The sequence below is a fragment of the Ictidomys tridecemlineatus genome, chromosome 11 (genome assembly GCF_052094955.1).
Source record: "Ictidomys tridecemlineatus isolate mIctTri1 chromosome 11, mIctTri1.hap1, whole genome shotgun sequence".
Lineage (NCBI taxonomy): Eukaryota > Metazoa > Chordata > Mammalia > Rodentia > Sciuridae > Ictidomys > Ictidomys tridecemlineatus.
In genome coordinates, this window is record NC_135487.1 from 15,761,462 (window position 1) to 15,774,770 (window position 13,309).

Genomic DNA, 13,309 nt, shown 5'->3' on the forward strand with positions numbered 1-13,309 from the left:
GAGGTGAAGTGACTTACCTGAGGTCACACAGCTCCCACAGGGATTTGAAGCCAAAGCCCAACCACCACTTTACTATTTTAACTGCCCCCTCGGAGCCAGCCTCTCTTTGCTCATCAGTAAAAGGGAGAAACAGTGTCTTCAAACTGTTGGAATGGGGAAGGCAGTCATGCCCACCCAGATGGGCTGTGGGGTGGAGTCCGTGTGCACCCCACCAGGCAGGAAGCAGGACTGTGGAGGGCACAGGAGGGAGGGCTCTGCAGGCAGAGGGGACTGCGGGGTAAAGGCGTGGAGGTGCGTGTCTGGGAGCGAGGCCCTAGCTGCGGTCCAGAGACCCAGCTCCACCCCTAGAAGGCACCAGCTGAACGTGGAGGTGAGGTTCGCTCAGCTCCTCTAGACCTTAGGCGAATGCAGTACTTGCCAGGCTGGCAGGGTAGCCAAGGCCTTAGGTGACAGTGACTTGCATTCAGTCCCAGCAGTGTGACTCACAGGAGTTGCAGCAGCTCTCCAAGCCTCACTTTTCTCATCTAGAAAGCAGGAGAGCAGAGCCTTCCGCAGGGTGGCGTGGAGAGGGTCGCATAGCTTGGGTGCCCGGAGGCTCCCCAGCCCTCCCACATCGCAGGTGGCGGTGTGGAGCTGGGGCATGGCCACGCGTCTCCTTCTTCCGCACCGTCTACAGCATCCCCGTCACCCGAGTCCCTGCGGCTGCCTCACAGGCGCCGTCAGCTGGGAGCAAGTCCTGGATACAAGGCTGCCGATGTCCCCCTCTCTGCTTGCTGGTGCTGGTGGTCCCTGTCCTGGGGCCTTGCAACTTAGCAAGACCCTGTCTCAAAGACAAATAAATTAAAAAGGGCTGGGGATGTGGCTCCGTGGCCGATCGCCCCTTTGCTCAATCCCTAGTACAGAAAAAAAGGCCTGGGCTGTAGCTCAGAGGGAGAGCATCCCTGGGTTCAATGCCCAGTATCCCCTCCGCACACCCAAACAATACTCCTGCAATTATGTTTGTTTCCATAAACACCTAGAACCAAACCACTGAATCAAAAGGATTCTCATTTTTAAGACTTTGGGTTCATATTCCCCAAACACCCTGCGAGACAAAACTCCAACCAAGGAAATATAAGAGAATCCATTTTCCTACATTTTCATCAACATTGATTTTTTTAAAATATTTATTTTAGTTGTAGGTGGACACAATATCTTTGTTTCATTTTTCTATGGTGCTGAGGATGGAACCCAGTGCCTCACATGCTAGGGGAGCCTTCTACCACTGAGCCCCAGCCCCAACAATGTTTTAATTTTTAAATTTTTTTTTGGTTGTTAATGGACACGATACCTTTATTTATTTTTAATTTTTTTGGAAGTTGTAGATGGACAGAATGCCTTTATTTTATTTATTTACTTTTGTGTGGTTCTGAGGATCGAACCCAGTGCCTCATATGTGCTAGGCAAGCGCTCCACCACTGAGCCACACCCCCAGCCTCAACAGTGGTTTTTGTAATTTTTCTATTGCTGGAAAACCTAGAAGTTTAACAAATGGTATGATTGCTTTAATTTTCATTTCCTCGATTCCTAGAAACATTAAATAGTCTCTTTTGTTGTATTGGTTGCTGATTTGTGTATGGGCAGGACCTCTTATTGATTTGGAAGGGATCTTTGTATATTAAGGTGAGCGACTGCAAAGTAAACTCTTCACTCCAGAACAGATTTGGGTGTTGCTCCTCTCCCTCCCCCTCGACGCTAGGAGAGGGATGATTTTTATTCATCCAGAAAGGCTTTTTATAGCAGAAACATTGAGAAGTCAAAAAACAAGATATGTGAGAGATTCCAAGGCTGAGAGATTTTGGAGGTTTTTCTTTTCCAGTCTACCCTTCCCACTTCAAACTGTTCTTTTGTAGCTGGAATAACCCAGTCACTCCCTCATGACAGGGCGTGATCTTTCTGGCTTGCTGCACTGTCTGGGCCAAGTGGGTCCCCACCCAAGAAATCTCCTCCATCACCAGCTGCGCTGATGCCAGCAAGACCCAGCTTATTGTCATCTCCCCAAGCCCTGACTCATGCTGTCCCTGCCGTTCACCAGCTGCGTGTCCTTGCACAAGTCCTTTGACCTCTCTGCCTGGATTCCTTCATCTCCACAATGGGGAAAACCTAGCCTGTCCTTCAAGGATTGTTGTAAAGACTGGACAAGGTGATGTGCACATGGCACCATGTAGGTGCTCAAGAAACACTTGAATGACCAAGGGCTGTTTTCCCTTCGATGTCTTCATGGGTGTGTCCTGTTCAGCTTTCGCCGTTATCATTTTTCCTCAGCAGAAAACATTCTTAACTTTTCAGGAAAATAGTAAAACAACCCTTTTGCTTTAACCTGGGTGCATAGCCAGGGGTGTAGCCCAGTGCTTATCCAGCATGTGCAAGGCCCTGGGTTCCATCCCCAACATCACAGAAAGAAAGAGATAATCTAGAAGTTCTTTTTTTTTGTTGTTGAGAGAGAGAGCGAGAGAGAGATAATTGTAATATTTATTTTTAGTTCTCGGCGGACACAACATCTTTGTATGTGGTGCTGAGGATCGAACCCGGGTCGCACGTATGCCAGGCGAGCGCGCTACCGCTTGAACCACATCCCCAGCCCCCAAAGAGATAATCTATAGAAGTTAGAAACCTTTGTCAGCAAGAAGCAAATGAACTGGAGTTGAATAGAAAAAAAAAAAAAGGCGGGGGGGGGGGGGCGAGGGACAGGGAGAAAGGCTCAGGATGTCTTCCCCAGGTTCCAAGGACCTGGAATGGACTCCTCCCTGCTTCTCCCTCTGGGCGGCTGGGCCTCTCTCACCCTTTCTCCTTTCACTCCCTTCCTCTCCCCATCGTCCCCCTCTCCAGCCCTCCCAGTAGGCACTTGGGTCCACCTGACTGGACATCAGCAGCTCCGGCTCCTCCCCGTACAGTCTCAGCTACCTGCAGAGACTCATGGACCGAGATCCCAAACCGGGCTCTGATGAGAGAGCTTTGGGATTGGCTCAGACTGGGCAGATCCCGTCAGATACTGTCCCTTAAGAAATCCACAGCTGAGGGCAAGTGAGGTCAGCAACTCTCCCTGTTGCAGGCAGAGACAGAACCAGGCAGCTGAGAGGCTCCCAGAGGGACTGGGGTGGAGGGAACCCCACCTCGAGCCCAGAGCTCATGGAGTCGCCCCGAGGCCTGCACCAAAGAGGGCTTGTATCACCCCTGCCCACGTCGGGGAGAGGAACCAGGTCCAGAGGCCACGGATTGTCCAAGGCCACCAGCCAATCAGGGCGGACTGGAGCCACAGCTGAGGTCTCCTGGCAACCTCCGGATCCAGTCAGACGGGATTTGTCTAAGAGCTGCCATGTCCAGCAGGACACGGTGATGACGGAAATGTCCTTCAGCTGCTGTGCAAAGTGGCGGTTACTAGCACAGGTGGCTCTTGAGCTCTTGGGATGTGGCTATAGGGGCCATGGAACTGAATTTTTTCTTGTTTTAGTTGCTGATGGACCTGTTATTTATTTATATGTGCTGCTAAGAATCGAATTCAAGGCCTGGGGTTGTCGCTCAGTGGTTGGAACGTTGCCTCGCAAGCCTGAGGCACTGGGTTCCATCCTCAGCCCCACATAAAAATAAATACATAAAAATAAAGAGGGCTGGGGCTCTGAGGAGCACACTTGCCTGGCATGTGTGAGGCACTGGGTTCGATTCTTGTGGGAGGCCAACCTTACGGGTGACTGAGTTACACTCCCCAGCTGGGTGCTGAGGCGCTCAGTCACAGAAATGGGTGAAGCTATGCTCACCTGTTCCTTTGTAATATAACCCCTTGCCCTGTTTAGGATAGAATCTTCCATGGAAGTGCCTTGTGTGTGTCCCCTCCTCTTACTGTGCCCTTGGGTGTGGCCTACCCAGGTGTCAGTCAACCTGCTGACAGTGGACATCATGAAGACAGACTCAGCCCCCTGAAACCTGACCCCTTGCCTCATTTGAATAGCTTCTCCTCAATAAAAGGGGTCTGCGTATGCTCTCGCTCTCTTTCTGCAGGCCCTTAAGGTCAGAGGAGCCGTCACAGCGACCCCAAAGAAAAAGGTATTTGTGTCTCTGGTGTGGTTATTTCGTGCAGCCCAGTTAGCCCAGTTTAACTAGAGTGACCCCTGAGCCTTTTAGACGCGAGAACAGAAACCGGGCAGATTCTCAGCACCACGTATAAGTAAAATAAAGGTCTATCAACAACTAAAAATAAATAAATAAAGATATTGTGTCCATCTGCAACGAAAAAACAAAAAATTTAAAAAAAAAGTAAGAATTGAATTCAGTGTCTCATGTATGCTAGGCAAGCGCTCCACCACTGAGCCACATCCCCAGCCCGGAACTGAATTTTTAATTTTAATTCAGTTTAAAATTCACAAGCCACCTGTGGTTAGTGGCTGCCGTATCAGACAGGAAAGTCCTAGATCTTGAAGCCTTCAGTTCTTTTCAAAAAGAAATCAGAGCTAGGAGGGGTGGTGCTCACCTGTCATCTTAGCGATTCAGGAGGCTCAGGAAGGAGGATCCCAAGTTCAAAGCCAGCAGAGGCAACCTGGGGAGAGCCTGAATCAATTTAAAAAAATGCAAAAGGGATGTGGACTTAGCTTAGTGGTAGAGCACCCCTGGGTCCCATCCCCAGTACTGCAAAAAGGAAAATGATAAAGGAATTAGACACCAAATTTCCACTAGATAAAGAATCAAAAAATAAGAACTGGGAGTTCATGCAGGAACCTATAGGTATAGAGCAAGAAAATCATCGCTTTGGAAAAGCATTTGTTTTTGATGGTAATTATGGGATATAAGACAAAATTACTCTAAGTTCTCCCCTTTTTGCCTATTAAATTGGTGAAAATAACTGAGACATGTAACTTACATTATTTAATCTGCCAACCACTGTGAAATAGATCATCTGAAGTATCCTCAAACTGCCTGGGTTGACATCCTGACTCTGCCCCTTCTGTGTATATTTGGGCAAGTACATTCTACGTGCTTCGGTCTGTACGTTAAATGGCACTGATAGTACCACCTACCTCCCAGGTTGTTTCTGAGGGACAAATGAGATCATGCAAGTGAAGGGCTTGGCACAACGCCTGGCACACTGTAGGTGCTTAATACATGTCAGCTAGGAGTATTATCTCCATTATGTATGAGGCTCGGAGAGAGCAAATGGCCTGTTCCCAATGGCCCAGCTATCGGGGGATGGGGTCTGGATTCTTGTTCTCCTTGGCTCTAAAGCCTTCTTCCAAGCTGCCTCCCTGGGCGCTGGGCTCTCCTGGGCCTGGGCTCCTCTGCCCTCCACACCCTGGGCTCTGCCTGAGGGCTGCTGTGACCTGCAGGGCCTGACACCATGGGGAAGCTCTCCTCCACCGTGGCTGAGGCCCTGGAAGGAGGAGGAAGAGGAGGATGGAAGGGAGAAGAAAAATAGGCTCAGGAGACAGGGGCGTGGAGCAGAGCAAGGGTGGAACCCGAGGGCAGACGGGCGGGCGGGCAGGGGCCAGAGCAAGCACTTCCTGCACTCCACCCACCTGAGCATTTCCCCTTCAGCATCTTTGCCACCTTTCCAGAGACACAGATGGGGCTGTTAGGATGCCCATTTTCTTCATTTACTTTCTGTCTTTCTTTCTTTCTTTCTTTTTTTTGTACCGGGGATTGAACTCAGGGCCCCACCACCAGCCCTATTTTGTCTTTTCCTTAGAGACAGGTCTCACTGAGTTGCTTAGCGTCTTGCCATTGCTGAGGCTGGCTTTGAACTCTGATCCTCCTGCCTCAGCCTCCCAAACTTCTGGGTTTACCGGTGTGCACCCCTGGGACGGGCACGTTCCCCATTTTCTTAATGCGTAAACTGAGGCAGAGGGAGACCAAAGGACTCTCCAAGGTCACCCTCCTCGGCAACACCACGGCTGGGCTCAGAGCTTCGTGGCTGGCCTGCAAAGTCCCCGACCTTCCCATGAAACCCGGGAAAGTGGGCAGGAGAAACGGAGAGGGAGACAGTGGCTGGGGTGGGGTGCAGAGGGGGGGAAGGAGGGGACTGCAGATAGTGACCGAGATGAGAAGGGGTGACAGGGCTGCCCAGTGTCCCTCAGGCCATCATCTCCCCCACAGGAGTGCTGGGCACCCTGTTCTGGGCTTGGCTGTGACCTACGGGGGCTGAGGCTCCCTTGCTTCTGTCCTGTTCTTGCTCACCACGACCTTGACCAGCTCCTTGGTGAACCTGATGGGTGTCAGGTTGTCAGGTGGGACCTTCCTTTCCCCTCCCCCATCTCCCTGCTTTCTCCAGGGACAAAAGCTGAGCTCCAACTTTTTTTTTTTTTTTTTTTTTGAAAAGGGATCTCACTATGAGACCCAGGTGGCCTCCAACTCCTGGACTCAAACCAACCATCCTCCCTCCTCCGCCTCCGAGTGTCTGGGACTATAGGCAATGTTTGGTAGGAGGAATCCAAAGTAGCAAACCGTGAGTGTCGGAATTTCTGACACCATGATGGGCTGGTGCATGGGAACTTCCTGGACATTAGGTCACCGTCAGCTTTGTCCTTGGCAAAAAGCTCATCCCAGTGTGTTAAGAAGACCAGACTCCAGCCAGGGGCAGTGGCACACGCCTGTGATCCCAGGTACTGAGAGGGCTGAGGGGAGGAGGATTGCAAGATCAAAGCCAGCCTGGGCAATGGCCAAACACTGACTCAGAGTAAAATTTTAAAAAGGCTAGAGATGATGTATCAGTGGCATAGCACACCTGGGCTTGACGCCCCAATACTGGAAAAAAAACTTCTGACCCATTAGGGAAGTGGGTCAGCAAATAATCAGAATCTTCAAAAAACATAAATAGATACTCAGACATTTCCATAGGCCAGTACCATGACAACTATAGACATCTCCACAGCGCTTTAGAGCTCACGGGGCCATTTTTAATCTGACATTGGCTATAATCCGTTGAGAGCTGTTATCATTCTTTTCTCGCTGCTGAGATAATGAGGCTCAGAGAGATGAAGTAACCTGCCCAAGATCACAAGGCCAGGGGAGTAGTGGAACTGGGGCTCTGTGCCAGGTCTCTGGATTCCCAAACCATTTTTCTTTCCAACACTCCACAAATACTCTGAGAAGCCTACACTGAAAGTCCAGCTATGGGCATCACAAGAGCCTCCTTTTACCTTTCATGGACTTGTGGGAGTTATAGGCAAGAAATTCTGATAGCACCGAACACACAAAACACTTTGTGAAGAACAAAACAGTACCAAAAGAGAAAAGAAAGAAAGAAAGAAAGAAAGAAAGAGGAAAAAGAAAAGCCACACCGTTTATGGTACTTCGTCATAACAGCCCAAATGGACTAAAAAACTTTAAAATAATCCATAAAAAAACCTAACATTTCTGCTTTGGTACTCGCTCCCTCCCCCCAAAAAAGAACAAAACTTAGCGAAGGTGAAATTAGCTATGCTATCCAACCACCCACTCACACACCATGTCTCTACCACCCCTTATATTCCAAGGGCAAGGACTGGAAATGGTCAAAATGATCAGAAGAGTTGTCATAAGAGCCCCGCCCCCACCAGTGTCCTCAGACCCCCCACCTCCATTGCCCTGATGGTAACAACGTTTTTCTCTTTTGTGGCAAGAGCGCCCCCATGTGTTCACACTTTGAAGTTTGTAAAGGACCTATTGTGGGCACCACCAAGATTTTGTATGGGAGAGAGAACTTGGTGAGGGAGTGGGATGCCTTATTTCGCAGTACTGAGAACCGAGTAGAAACCCAAGTTCACAGGGATTAAGAGATCCATTGAAGGAAAGGGCAGAGCCAAGATTCTAATCCAATCAGATCGGCTTTATGCATCTTTCCCTGGCTGGTTTCCAGGTACATAGTGTGGTCCTCGGATTGGATGGATTGTCCAGAATCTCCAGAGAACACCCTCAGACTCCAAGGCAGTGACTCTGACCTTCAGGGGACAACCCATGGAGGGAAAACAGACCTCTCCAGCTCCTCTCACTCCTACCCTTCCCCCATATCCCTCCTTAAATCTTGACCCCACAAGCCAGCGCGGGGGACAGGGGTCACATCCCTTCCTTCATTCTTCAGACATTAATTCACTGAGAGGCAGAGCTAGGCTTCAAGACTCTGGGGGTCAACCAGAGTTCCAGTCCTAATTCTGCTACTTTTTTAAAAAAAAGTATTAATTGTTTAGTTGAAGTTGGACACAATATCTTTATTTTATTTATTTATTTTTATGTGGTGCTGAAAATCGAACCCAGGCCCTTGCACGTGCTAGGCGAGCGCTCTACCGCTGAGCCACACCCCAGCCCCTAATTCTGCTGCTTTCTAATGGGTGGTCCTGCTCCTGAGCCTCAGTTTCCTCGTATTTTAGATGCAGTTAGTAGCAGCATAGTGAAACTAAAGCACGTGGTCTGGACCTGGAAAGTGGTTCGCAGTCACTGTTTTGGCTCAACCGGATTTGCCACTGGAGACAGACGGATCCATGTGGTTGGAGATACCCAGAACGACAGCGGAGGTGACAGGTCAAAAGCTAGACCTCCCTCCTCCGCCCGTTCCATCCACTGTCGTGGGACACACTCCCCTGAGCGTCCCAAATAAATGCGCAGAGACAGTTAAGGGACCTCCTCCTGACCCTGGGTTCCTACTTTCCTCTCCGCCCTAAGGTCTGCCTTTCACTCCCGAGTCACTTTCAAGTACCCAGACTGCCACAGTAGGAGGCAGGAACTAATCTGCATCTCAAAGCTCAGAGCTACCTGCTTCTAGCAGGCGGCGGATTCAGCCGCAGCGCACCTCCAGCCTGAGAGCCGCACCCCGCCACCCCGCGTCCGGCCCGCCCTCCACCAGCGGTAGCCAATGGGACGTGGCAGTGTGAGAGGAGGGGCGGGGCGTCCGCTGTGAAAGGGGTGGGGCTGGCTGGGGAAGCAGCTGTCCGCCTCCAGGTGCTGGGCCACTGCTGACCTGGGAGAGCCTAGCGCATCCTCCCGGGGAACCCCTCTGCCAACCCTTTTCCTCTCCCTCCACTGGCTGAGCTGGCCCGGTCCCAAAGAAGATGAGTTGGGGGCAGGGAGGGGTCCATGCACATCCTGAGTCTATCCTCCTTTCTTGGAGCAGCCCCCACGGGGCGGGGGAGGGGAATAAAGAGAAGAACCACATTAACACTGTGGCCATCAGACACGTGGACTCAGGTGAGTGCGCCCTGACTGAGCACCTCAAGTCTATTAATGCAGGGACTTGAGAGCCGTGGATAGGACGGAGGTGGCAGAGATGGGGCTGCTGTGTTTGAGTGTCTCCCCTCCATGGGGCCACTTCAGCCTTGGACCCCCTGGGAAAAGTGTCACAAGGTGGAGGCAGGCATAGCACACTCCCAGAAGTACCTTCTGGGCTGGCAGAGACACTCCATCACAATCAAGACAGACAGATGACGTGGCCACCATTTTCTAAGTGAGACAAATGAGGCTCAGAAGGACTAAGTAGCTCACCTGAGGGTGCATAAAGAAGGCAAGCACCAAGATTTGAATTCTAGTGTGACACATGCCAGTCTCAGGAGGGAAAGCTTCAACATTCAGGGCTAAAGGGGGGAAAAGGATTTCTTTGACTACCTTGGGTCTTGGGGTGCTTCCTTGGGATGCAATGGTGAACGCAACAGTGTTTAACCCTCCCCCCATTTGCGATCACACACTCTCATGTCACGGGACAAGCTTAGTGACAGTGTTGGTGCTATGAGAGCCTGAGGCAGGGACAGGTGCAGACAAGGCATGGGCGGCCTGAAGTCTTCCGTGTGGAAGGGACCTCCTTGAGCCTTGGTTAGAACAGTGGGTGCAAAGCTCCTGAGATGGAGAGTGACTGTCGGGTGGGACACAGGAGGGAGGTTTCAGATACCCTGCTGAGGAGCCTGGCCATCCCCCCCTGCAGCCCCTCTAGGCACGGCCATTATGGGATCAGACACGTTTATTAAGGGCACTCTGGCTGCAGCACAGGGAGAAGAGAACAGGGGCCCAGGGCTGAGGCAGAGAGGCCAGTTAGAAGCTTCCTGCAGCTGACCAGGTGAGCCAGGATGGTGGCCCAGACTCAGGCAGCAGCAGAGGATGGAGAGTAATGGACGGAGTCCAGGGCTATGGAGGTGAGGAAGCTGCAGAAATTACAGATTAGCTTCAGGGAAGGGGGTCAGGGAGGAAAAGACTTGAGGTTGAACTTTCAAGTCTGGCTTGGGAAATTGGATGTCTGGTGAGTGTCAGAGGCAAAGCTGGGCTGGGGTCCAAATGAGTCCATTCCGGACATGTGACATCTGAGGCCTCCCTGGGCTCTTCTATGCTGATGCTGAGAGTACACCCGAGTATGGAAGTCTAATGTTCAGGACAGACGCCCACGTTGGAGAATAGGCCATGGTAGCGTGGGGTCCCTGATGTCAGAAGGTGAGGGACAGGGCCCTGGGATGGGTGGGGGAAAATGAGACCATACAGAAGAATGAGAAGGGAGAGACAGGGAAAGGGGTAGGACACCTCAGAGAGGGTTGAAGCATCTTGACAAGCTGTCAGAGGTCTGTAGAGCCAGCCATGGCAGAGGAGAAATGGAGAACACTGAAACGAGGCAGTGAAAGGTCGTCATCTGTGTCACTGGCTACAGAGATCCTGGTTTTCCTAAACTTGCCTTCCAGAGGTGCAGTCTGAGTTGCTCTGGGGTTGTTATATGGCTGGAGCTGTTCAGGAGAGCTTTAAACTCTCAGAAGGATTGATTGGCCCTTAGCCAATATGGAAGAAACATAACCAAGAATGGTAATAGAAAGATGAGCCGTCTGATGTGGTGATTCTCAAATGTTCTGGTCTCAGGACTCTCTCTCACTGTATGTAGATGTGTATCTATCTATATCCCCATACACATACACATATATGTGCATATATACATGCATATGTGTACACACACATGTTTTTTTCAGTACTGGGGATTTAACTTAGGACCTCAGTAATGCTAGGGAAGTGGTCTACCACTGATCTATATTCCCAACCCTAGAGCTATTTATATTTACCACATTCAAAATTAAAGCTGTTTTTAGGGGTTTTTTTTTTGTGTGTGTATATGGTGCTGGGCATCAAACCCAGGAACTTGGGCATGCAAGGCAAGCACTCTACCAACTGAGCTATATCCCCAGCCCTGTTTTGAGTTTTTAAAATTTATTTTAAAGTAACAGTAATAAATTCCTTACCTATTAACATAAATATCACTTTTTGTCAGGTGTGTTGGTGCACACCTATAATCCCAGTGGCTTGGGAGGCTGAGGCAGGAGGATCACCAGTTCAAAGCCAGCCTCAACAACAGTGAGACCCTGTCTCTACATGAAATACAAAATAGGGCTGGGGATGTGGCTCAGTGGTCGAGTGCTCCTGAGTGTTCAATCTCTGGTACCAAAAAAAAAAAAAAGAAAAAGAAAACAAAGAAAATAGCTTTGATCTTTGAGAGCTACTTATCTAATGTATGTTATAACTATGATGGATTTATATAAGTTCCTCACATAACAAAAGTCAACTGAGCTCTAGTTATGTCTTTCATGACCTAATTAGTTTTCTTGAGGAAGTCACCTGGTTTCTGGTCTTTCTTGTCCTCTGCTATGTCCTCAGAGCCTAGCATGACACTCTAATTACAGCTGAAATGAAGACATGCCCAGTATGTCTCAGCTGCAGAGGAGCAGAACACACCCCAAACCAATATGGTTACTTACATGTGCGACTGTCTTTTCAGCAGCCTCATTTCTACAACTGTGAAAGATTTTAAACTTTTCCAGGGTCCTGCTTATTACATCTTCCTAAACCCTACCCTTTCTGTAACTGACTTGGGAATTCTTAGCCTCTTTCTCCACAGGGACATGGCTATCCTTTTCTGATTCTAAAAATAATTCAAAGCATCTCTGCAATGAGCATTTTATACAGGTGTGAAATACAAACTACTTCATACCAATTATATATATATATATATATTTTTTTTTTTTGGTAGTTCTGGGGATTGAACCCAGGGCTTTGTGCATGCAAGTCAAGCACTCTACCAACTGAGCTATATCCCCAGCCCTCCCAATAACTTATAAATAATCTAGTTTTCACGCAATGTTTTTTGTGGGTATTCACAATCAGACTCAAACTATACAGAATGTTCTGCAACACATTTTAAAACCTTTCCTTAAAAACATAGCAACATACAACAACAACAAAAACTTTCTTGCCATAGTTTGAATAGTTAGTGGGTGTTTTGTATTACATCTCATAAAGGGACAATAGTCTAGTTAGCCATATCCATTATTCAGTGGAAATTGTGATTAATGATTTGAGAAAGTACCACATGCCACACACCACACTAAGCACTTTACATATGCATGAGACTGTGAAGGTGTTTTAGCCAGACACACCTATCATCCCAACAACTGGGAGGCTGAGGCAGGAGGATTGCCAGTTAGATGCCAACCTGGGGCACTTAATGAGATCCTGTCTCAAAAAATGGATGGGGTGAGGATGCAGCTCAGTATTAAAAGAACCCCTGGGTTCAATCCTCAGTACCAACAGAAAAAAAAAATAATAATTGCCATGAGCAGCCTAGTAGATAAATTCTGAATATATCCTTGACCATTTAATTAGAATAAACTCCTAATAAAACAGGGGAGGTGTTGTTTTAGAGTCTTCTAACACATGCCATCCAGTTGCCCCAGAGAAAGTCTAGAGCAGACACTAGCAGCTCTAGATAGTTTAGATAGTAATTGAGGTGAGGCCCCGGGGCACTGTCCTTGGTGCTGAGCGTGCGGTGGCGAATGAGATGTAAGTTGGCTGTTGTAGCTGACCCTCTTCTAGGGAGGCAGATGGCGAACAGCACTGAGAAGAAAATTCTAGAGAAGGGTTAAAAGGCAAAATGACAACACATTTAGTTTAAAGATCTTAATTAGGGCAACATCTTATTCTATAAAGCAGAGTGATGATTCTGATGATCTGAGCCGAGAAGGGTGGCTTTCCAAATAGAAAAGACCTGAAGAAAGGAGAGAGAGAATAGACAGGGGCAGGTCATTTAAGTTGTAGACCCCACCTTCCAAGAAATCAGGAGAGAAAGAGAAAGCAGGCAAATCTCCAAACAGCCTAGTTTTGCCAGCATGATTAAAAAAAAAAAAAGTTTCTTCTGCTTTGATCCTGTAAAGAAAGTAAGTTGGAATTCCTCCTTTAAGTCATGGTATTGCAGCTTAGGCTTCCAGCTGCATGAAATGCTCACTGTGGAGATCTGGCTAGGCTTGGTTGTCAGGCCTAGTGCAGGAGCTCAATCCAAACCAATGGCCTCCTACACATT